The sequence below is a fragment of the Castanea sativa genome, chromosome 7, assembly GCF_040712315.1.
Source record: "Castanea sativa cultivar Marrone di Chiusa Pesio chromosome 7, ASM4071231v1".
NCBI lineage: Eukaryota > Viridiplantae > Streptophyta > Magnoliopsida > Fagales > Fagaceae > Castanea > Castanea sativa.
Genome location: NC_134019.1, coordinates 8,561,463 through 8,571,921, shown reverse-complemented (window position 1 = coordinate 8,571,921; position 10,459 = coordinate 8,561,463).

The window sequence follows — 10,459 nt, the reverse complement described above, 5'->3', positions numbered from 1 at the left end:
ATTCATGTAATGTGCATAAATTTTATTCTAAATTCATCATAACTAATTCTTAAAATACAAAAATAATTTTTAAAAATTAAAATAAGTATAATATACTTATTTATATGGTGGGAGGGTTGGGTTAAGTTAGATGGGTTAAAGAACCTATCAACTTGACTCAACTCACTCAAGACTCAAAATAAAATTCCAACTCAACCGAACCAACTAATGGACAAAAACCAATTGAATGGTTTGGGAACAATGTAACCCAACATAAAATTTTATGATGCCTCTATTATAAAAAAGTATTTATTCAAAATTTCTTGTTAAATTATATACAAATTTTTTACGTCAAATATTGGTATATTGAAATATATCTAGTTGATTTTTGTTATATTTGTTCATGATATTTTTTAATTTATAAACAAATTAGGTCAATTTTATCTAGTTGGTAGGTTGGATGCATACCCTTAATTGCGATGAGCATTTCTAGCATCTCTTTAATTATTTGTTATTGGCCGGTAATCAAGGAAGTAAGGTTAGCTACCTCGGTTCCCCATCTCTCCATGTGATTGTCTCCCATGTCCTGCTATCATACCAAGTTCATATGACCCGCTTGGTAATGTGGGACTCTTGTGACAAAAGAGAAAATTATGGAAAAACAGGTAAATGACAAATAAACTTTTTGACTATGCTTTATATATATATAAACTGAAGATAACATTTATTGTTGCTACGCTTATGTTGAGTCACCTCATCACCATGTCATTGGCCACATAATTAGTCTTTTTCATATTTATATTTTATCTTTAATGTCTTTACAATATAAATATATTGGCTTTACAAATTCATCTTAGACAGTTTTAATTTACATATTCATCTACTTTAATTTTGATGTTACTACTAAATAATAAATCAATGAAAAATAAAAATAAAAATATTGTCTATATATATATATATATATATATATATATATATATATATATATATATATATATATATATATATTCATCTTGGACGGTTTTAACTTTACGTATTATTTTGTCCCTTCATCTACCTTTTATTTTGGTTCTTCTTATTCCCATCCTCTTACCATAAATTTGTTACTCTCTCCGATTCTATGCATATTTTTCCATACAAAAAAGGTTATTTCTCTCTCTAATTCTCAATTTTTTGTTCATTTATTGTTGGATTTATTTATTTATTTATTTTTCCTGCATCTTTACCTTAGATTAATGAATGTTTGTAGTTTTTAGAACTCTAATTTTTTAAAAATTTATATAAAAAAGTATTTAACAGGTTTTGCTTAATCATTCAGGGTCAAAAAGATACAACTTGATAACTGGCCATAGGAGGATCTCTTACTAGAGGTTTGTACCCTTATTTTCCTATTATTGACTAATTCATATGTATTCCTTGATTCAAGTATTTTTTTTAAATAATATTATTTACAACACTAAATACTTTTAATGAATGGTGTTTGATGTTGGTCTGAATTGGGGAAAATCATATTATAATATGTCATATTTTGTGTTGTTTTCAGATTTTAGTTTATTTAGAAAATAACAGAATAGTCTGGACAAGTTGATGAAGAACAGTTAGCTAGTGTAGTTGAAGACAATGGTCTTTGTGTAGTTTCCTTTTACTATTTGTAAATATTTTGTTTAAAACATTAGCAGCAAATTGTTATGTCTTTGTTATATGATATTCTTAGATGCTTGAATAATTTTTTTTAAGTGTTTATAAAAATTTTATATTATTCTTCATCTTCCTTATTTTATTAGTGTATTTTTTAATATCTTTAAGAAAACAAATTCAATTTTGTGTTTAAAATTATTTATTCATCAATTCATTTTTCATATATTGGATTAGATTTTAGATTAGATTATGATAGTATTAACACAGTACTTCTTCTTTTTTCAAAAGAAAATTCTCTACTTTTTTCCCCTTTGAAATTGTACTCTTGGTTTTTTTTTTAAGGAAAAAGAGTTACTATTTTTTTCCCTTTCATTTTTTATTTTGAATTGTAGTTTTGTTGAGTTTTATTAATTTTCTAGATAGGTTTCTTGGTGTTTTTAATTGTATGGTAGAAAAAATTGGGTTTGAGAAAGTTTGTTTACAACTAAAATAATAATGTTCAAATTTTATATACTTTTTAATTATACAAAAAATATTATAAATAAATTTAATCAAAAAATTAATATTTTCGCTAATTTAAATTGTATTATTTTGATTTTAGTATGATATATATATATATATATATATATATATGAATTACATAACTATTTATTAAATTAGTCCAAAATAAATTAATAAATAAATTTGATTAGACCACCTTAAAAATATTGTCATGCATAACATGTAGGATCCGCGACAAGTAATAATAAAGGAGTGCAAACCATCAATGAATGAACAAGGCCATGAAATTAGGAAGAAGACACTTGCCGACAACTTACAAAGTAGAGGGGGAATAAAATAATAAAAAAGGAGCTCATACTTCTGTACAGAGATAAATTATAAACGTTAGTTTTAGTTTGAGTTTAAATTGCACTTAGAAATTAAGAAATTTATTACTTATTAAATTTGAACTAAATAAAAATAATTTTATTTTAAAAAAATGATAATAATATAGCAAGTTTTAAACAGATTAATAAAAAGTTAAAAGTTTCATATATATATATATATATATATATATATATATAAGTCCAAAATACATAAATAAATAAATTTGATTAGATTTCCCTAAAAATATTACTACGTACAACGTGCAGAGTCGGCAATTAAATAATAATAAAAGCACAAACCATCAATGAATGAACAAAGCCTTGAAACCAGGAAGAAGACACTTGCCGACTTACAAACGTACTTGTCAACTCTTATTTCATGGATTAGTCAGGATTAAAAGTAAGATTTACTTAGAGGTGGATTTTATTTTTATATTTATCATTTTATGAGCTTAAATATGGAATGTTGTATCTGCTTATTACACAATTAATTGGTGTCATATATATATATATATTATTTTTTTTTTTTTGAGAAAGAATTAGTGTCTTAATTTGAGAATAAAGAACACTAAAAAAATACTAGAAATGTTGTAATAGCTTAATAAGTATAATTATAATTTATAATTTTTTTTTCTTTTTTGCTGAATTAAAGGTTTTATAATTCAATAACATAAATATCAACATTGCCCTGTTTTTTTTGTGATGGATGATGAGATCTAAGATTTGAGTCTATCTCTTCCAGTTGATTTAACAACTAAAAAAAAATATTTAAAAAGAAGAAGATAATATGTTTTAATGTCATGTGGCAAAACGTTAGTGAAGCCAAGAAGGTCACGACAGAACCACGTGTCTACGTGATGGTGCAATTGACCCCACTTCTGATCATATAAATACATAATATGCTCACGAGATAATTCATCACACACACTACCTTATCACATCCTCTATTCAATAGTTTGAATTTCTGAGAAAAGCTTAGGATAATGTCTCATCAGCAGCAGGGTCATAACGTACAACCACCACATGGTGAGGGACAGCATGGAGGTCCCGGCGGTCGTGGTGAAGGTCAAGGACAGCCAGGCGGACATGGTCAAGGCGTGGGACACAAAGATGGGCAGGGTCAGGGTCAGGGTCAGGGTCAGGGTCCTCAAGGACCTGGCCAGCGTGGTGGCCCTGGTAATGAAGGAGGACATGGAGGCGGAGGCGGAGGTGGAGGTGCAGGTGGAGGTGGAGGTGGAGGTGGAGGTGGAGGTCATGGACATTAAAGAGGGTACTATCCTCCTGGGATACATGCTACCTTGCCAAGTGTAGTACCTAATAAATAATATTAGCAAATGACTTGCTCTTTTGCTTTTTAGCTATATAACTTGCGAGCCAAAGACCAGAAAGTGCCATGTGTAGTATGTGTTTGTAAAAAAAAAAAACGGTGGAGTCTAGATGATTGTGGTTTAGATATGTTGCAGAAACTGATGCTTATGTAATGGATCTGAACTTCTCATCATGTAATGATTCCGTATCGTATATGTTGTTCTCATCTTTGGGAATCTATGTAACTATATGAGAATTACCAATGAAATCTTTGCCTTTATTTCTCGGACTTCTATTCCACCAAAACATCATAATATTGGTCATAAAAGATAAAGCTGATCTTTTTTTTTTAATGATTAAATATGTATTAAGAAGAAGGCCAGGGTTAGTCCATCTGCGGTCTCAAGAACAAGAGCAGGGAGAGTAGAGATGAAGAGGGCCCCAGGAAAGGAACAAAAAGAGGCCCATGCAACTAAAAGCATAACTAAACCAAAGCTGTTAACATATTAATTACATGGGAGAAAGAATAAAATTAAGCCGAACAGCAAGAAGAGGTTGCAAAGAGCAAGTTGATATGGTTAGAAATTTTTACTATTAGCATCTAGCTGCAATACTGATGGTTAGGCAAAGATCTAAGTTGTTGGTTGTGAGGAAGGCAATGATTGAAGCAAGAAAGATGCATCGGCTTGTAAAAATAGATTTTGTTGATTGCATCACGGGAAATTATGAGCGTAGTTATGATAATAGGCCTTAGAAAGCCTTACAACTGAACATAAAATTAACCGACACCTAAATGATAAAGAAACAAACTACTGCTCTGTTGGAAAATCCCCAAAACAGTGTTATTGACAAAACTACAAATACTTAACAAATATCAGATACAGCCAACAGCTAAGATAAAGAGAACAACTAACCAAATAACTCCTACAAATCAATCAACCAATTGAAGAAATTATCAGATTCAGCTCATCCCCTTGTGTATCATGTAATTGCTGTCTGAATAACAGTCCATAACATTGTGCAATGAAAGTAGACGTACATAGAACCAGAGAAAATAAGTACCCAAAAAGCAAAAGATAAAGAAAAAAAAAAAAAAAACCAAGATGCATTATTGAAAACACATCCAGGAAGTGTAACATTTGTTGACATTTATTGTTGCTAGATGAGCCACGTCATCCACTCATTTGTAACGTTCTCTCTTTTTTTATTTATTTATTTTTATAAACTTTTTTTAATTAATTTCTCAACTTAATGTTATAGTTTGACAAACTTTTTTCCGTTCTTTTATCTTTTCATATCCCTACTATTATTTATTTTAATATCACTTTTTCTCAACCCTTTATCTTCCTTTATTTTTGACTTTTCTTATTTCCCCTCTTACTATAAATTTATAATTCTTAATTTCATTCTATACATAGTTTTACCACACATAAGATAATTTCTCTCTCAAATTTTTATTTTTTGGCGGATTTTTTATTTTATTTTTCTTGCATCTCTACTTTAAGTTGATAAGTTTTTGTATTATTTGAAACTCTACTTTGATTGATGTGATTAAGTTATGTTTTTAAGTTGTTATCATTTTTCTTCTCTTTGATTTCATAGATATTATACTATTGCATTATATATAAAGATAGTAAAGCAAAAGATATAATGCTATTTTATTACATAATATAACATGACTTGGATAATTTGGTATTTATTACAATATTTTTTATTTTTACTTTTTTTCTTCTCATATTATTTTTTATAAATTTCTTATTATTCTCTCACATTCTCTCTTGAAACGTGGTTACTCTCTCTCTCTCTCTCTCTCTCTCTCTCTCTTCATTTTTTTTTAATTCTTTCTTATAACTCTTCTTTGTATTGATGAATTATTGTGATTTTTAAAACTCTACCTTGGGCTCATACATTTTAGTGTTGTATTTTTTAGTTTCCCATTACAAGTAGCATATTTTTCTCTCTTATAGTTTTGATTTGATTTTTGTTTGAGTTAATACTTGATTATTTTAGAAGTAAGAATCAAGGTTATCAAAACTAGACTGGACTAGCCGGTAGGACCAGGTTACCCGTGAACCGGTCACAAATCTGGTTTTTTATATGTGAAAATCGGGTGGAGTTTAGAACTTGAGACATATACTTGATTATTTTGGAAGTAAGAATCAAGGTTATCAAAACCGGACCGGACCAGCTTGTCGGATTGGGTTACCCATGAACCGGTCACAAATCTGGTATTTTATATGTGAAAATTAGGTGGAGTTTAGAACTTGAGACCTATGCCTTATTTAAGAATCAAGTCCAGCAACATGACCAACGCACCACACATGTGAACAACTATGAAGTGTATTATATTTATTATAGATTTATGTCAGTTTTAATTTTTCAACTTATTCAGTCACATCTCTCTTAATTTATTAAATATTACTAAATTTATTTCCTTTGATTAATTCAATTTTGATTAAAGAATAATGCATTTGCATGTGAATTTACTAAAATAATCAAAAGTAAATTTTTTATTTAATCAAAATAATTTAGACTCGTAGGATTATTATAAAATATTTTTTTAATGCTTATTTATGTTGTACTATTTTATATTAACCTTATAATATCAATAATTTCCATTTTAAATTCTGTTTGAATTATTTTTAGACATTTTTAGTCAATTTTGCTACTATTTATATATTTAAAATACCTTCATTTGTATTTTAATTAATTAATAAATTAATTATGACATAATCACAATTTGACCTCAATTGAACCTAAGTTTGACCTTAAAAACCTTGAACCTTTTTCCTTTTTTCAGTTTTTTGAACAGTTTGGGTCTGAAAACCATGGTAAGAATTTGAATTTATATCAAAACATATTTTTGGTTATGCTAATAATAGATTGCCATTCGGTCCACTTCATCAATTCGGTCCGATTCGGTCTACTTCAATCCACTTTGGTCAATTTTGGTCCAATTCGGTCTACTTTAGTCCACTTCAATTCAATTAGGTCCATTCAGTCTACTTTGGTCAATTCAGTCCAATTCGGTCCATTCAGTCCAGTTTTGTTCATTTCGTCTGCTTTGGTCAATTTGGTCCCGTTCGGTCCAATCCGGTCCATTCAGTGCACTTTGATCTATTCTGTCCAATTTGGTCCATACGGTCAACCTAGGTCTATTAGGTCCAATTTGGCCAATTCGGTTCAGTTAGGTCTATTAGGTCCAATTTGGTCCATACAGTCCACTTAGGTCTATTCTGTTCAATTTGGTCCATTTCGTCTATTTAGGTATATTCGGTCCAATAGTCCATTCGGTCCCCCTAGGTCTATTCGGTCCAATTTGGCCAATTCGGTTAAGTTAGGTCTATTCTGTCTAGTTTGGTACTTTCGGTCTACTTTGGTTAATTTGGTCCTGTTCAATCCATTTGGTCCATTTTGTCCACTTCGATCTATTTGGTCAATACGATCCACCTCAGCCAATTCGGTCCAATTTGGCCAATTCGGTCCAATTTAGTCTATTCGGTCCAATTTGGTCGATACAGTCCACTTAGGTCTATTCGGTCCAATTTGGTCCATACAGTCCACCTAGGTCTATTCGGTCCAATTTGGTCTAGTTAGGTCTATTCGGTCCATACGGTTCGTTGGCCAATTTGGTCTAGTTAGGTTTATGCGGTCTAGTTCGGTTCATTCAGTCTACTATGGTCAATTTAGTCCTGTTTGGTCCATTTGGTCCAATCTAGTCCATAAGGTCCATTCATTGCACTTCGATCTATTCGGTCCAATTTGGTGAGTTTGGTCCAGTTAGGTCTATTCGATCCAACTTGGTACGTAGGTCAATTTGGACCAGTTACACACACACACATTTGTTTATTTATTTACTTAATTATTTTTTACTTAAATGTATAATCAACCTCATGCAATTCATTTAAAAGTAATGATGTTAAAATAAATGAGTAATTGCCATAAATATTAGATTTGTATATGCATAGTCTTAATGTTTAGAAAGACTTTCACTTAAATTTAGCCGGACCGAAGTAGATTGGAATGCTATGTTAATTTGGCTCAACAAATTTTCTCATAAAAGAAAAAAAGTGGTTCAACAAAAGTGTAGCAAAAATAAATGCCGTGCTTAAGATTTTAGATATTACAAGTTTGATATATATATATATATATATATATATATATATATATATATATATATATATAAATTTGGATTTAGAATAAGTACTCTTAACCTAAACATGTCTTTTCTCTTGTATGTAAGTGTACAAAAATGGACCGAAGTGGACCAAAATGAATCGAAGTGGTCTAAATGGATCGAAGTGAACACAAATGGAACAAAGTGTACTGAGTGGACAAAATAGGACTGAATGGGAACAAGGAACATCGAATAGGACGAAAGTGAACTGAATAGGACAGAGTGGACCAATATGGACCGTGTAGGAACAATAGGACGGAATAGGGCCATAATGGACTGAATAGGACCAATGTCGACTAAATAGGAACAAGTGGACAAATTGGACCGAATAGGACTAATGTGGACCGAATAAAACCAAAGTGGGTAGAATGGACCAATGTGGACCAAATAGGACCCATGTGGGCTGAATAATACTTTTGAATATTTATAGTTTTTATTGCATTTTTGGGGCTCATATTTCTAATTTCTAATTTTTATTTTGTTTGTATTTTTTAATTCAACACTAAAGAGTTTAGCCTAGATATAATAAAACTTCATACTTTTCAACCCATAAATTAAGAAAAAAAAAAGAATTTTTGAGCTAAACTTAAAAAGGCAACCTACAAAAGAATCAACTTAAATCCCAATGTGTCCAAAATGGACTGAAAGGAACCTAAATTGACTGAGTGGACCAAATTGGACCGAATGGGACCAAAGTGGATTGAAGTAGACCTAATTGGACTGAATGACAATTGTTTAATTTTTAAGGAGAACAAATTATACATTATATTACGATTACGATTACAAAATAATTATTTATTCTCACGCATCGCTTGAGTCTACAACTAGTATAACTTGAAAGCAAATCACAAGAAAAAGTTGACTACTTTGACAAACCAATTTTCAAACTATCACTCTTACTCCAAACACCAAATGGTACTGAGCGACTTGGAGGGTTTGGGATTTTTACCATCCCCTCTAGTATAAGTACAACCTTCTTCATTGAAGGACGAAGTGCTGGTTCATCTACAATGCACCACAACGTCACTTTAGTTATTCTCTCCAATTGTTTCTTGTCAACCTCTTCTTCTTTTACTAGCTTACCTAGCTCACCACACTCAAAGTAGTGGTATGCCCATTCTTCAAGAATAGCTTCTTTTTCAGGAAGATTATAGTCAACACTCTTTCGATGACATATAATCTCCAACAACACAATTCCAAAGCTATAGACATCTATTTTCACTATCACAGGCATTCTGCGATGCCACTCTAGTGCATCTATGTGTGTAACTATATGAGAATTACCAATGAAATCTTTGCCTCCATCTCTCCGACTTCTATTCCACCAAAACATCATAATATTGGTCATAAAAGATAAAGCTGATCCTTTTTTTTTTAATGATTAAATATGTATTAAGAAGAAGGCCAGGGCTAGTCCATCTGCAGTCTCAAGAACAAGAGCAGGGAGGGTAGAGATGAAGAGGGCCCCAGGAAAGGAACAAAAAGAGGCCCAGGCAACTAAAAGCATGGCTAAACCAAAGCTGTTAACATATTAATTACATGGGAGAAAGAACAAAATTAAGCCGAGCCGCAAGAAGAGGTTGCAAAGATCAAGTTGATGGTAAAATTTTTACTGGTAGCATTGGCATTTAGCTGCAATACTGATGGTTAGGCAAAGATCTAAGTTGTTGGTTGTGAGGAAGGCAATGATTGAAGCAAGAAAGATGCATGGACTTGCAAAAATAGACTTTGTTGATTGCATCACGGGAAATTATGTGCCTAGTTATGATAATAGGCCTTAGAAAGCGTTACGACTGAACATAAAATAAACCAACACCTAAATGATAAAGAAACAAACTACTGCTCCGTTGGAAAATCCCCAAAACAGAGTTATTGACAAAACTACAAATACTTGACAGATATCAGATAACAACCAACAGCTAAGATAAAGAGAACTACTAACCAAATAACACCTACAAATCAATCAACCAAATAACCTATCAGATTCGGCTCATCCCCTTGTGTAGTACCATGTAATTGCTGTCTGAATAACAGTCCATAACATTGTGTAATGAAAGTAGACGTACATAGAACCAGAGAAAATAAGTACACAAAAAGCAAAAGATAAAGAAAAAAAAGTAAGATGCATTATTGAAGACACATACACATATAACTTGAAAGAAAATCACAAGAAAAAGTTGACTACTTTGACAAACCAATTTTCAAACTATCACTGCTTACTCCAAACACCAGATGGTACTGAGTGACTTGGAGGGTCTGGGATATCCACCGTCCCCTCTAGCATTAGTACAACCTTCTTCATTGAAGGACGAAGTGATGGTTCATCTAGAATGCACCACAGTGTCATTTTAGTTATTCTCTCCTATTGTTTCTTGTCAACCTCTTCTTTTTTTACTAGCTTACCTAGCTCACCACACTCAAAGAAGTGGTACGCCCATTCTTCAACAATAGCTTCTTTTTCAGGAAAATTATAGTCAAATCTTTTGACGAC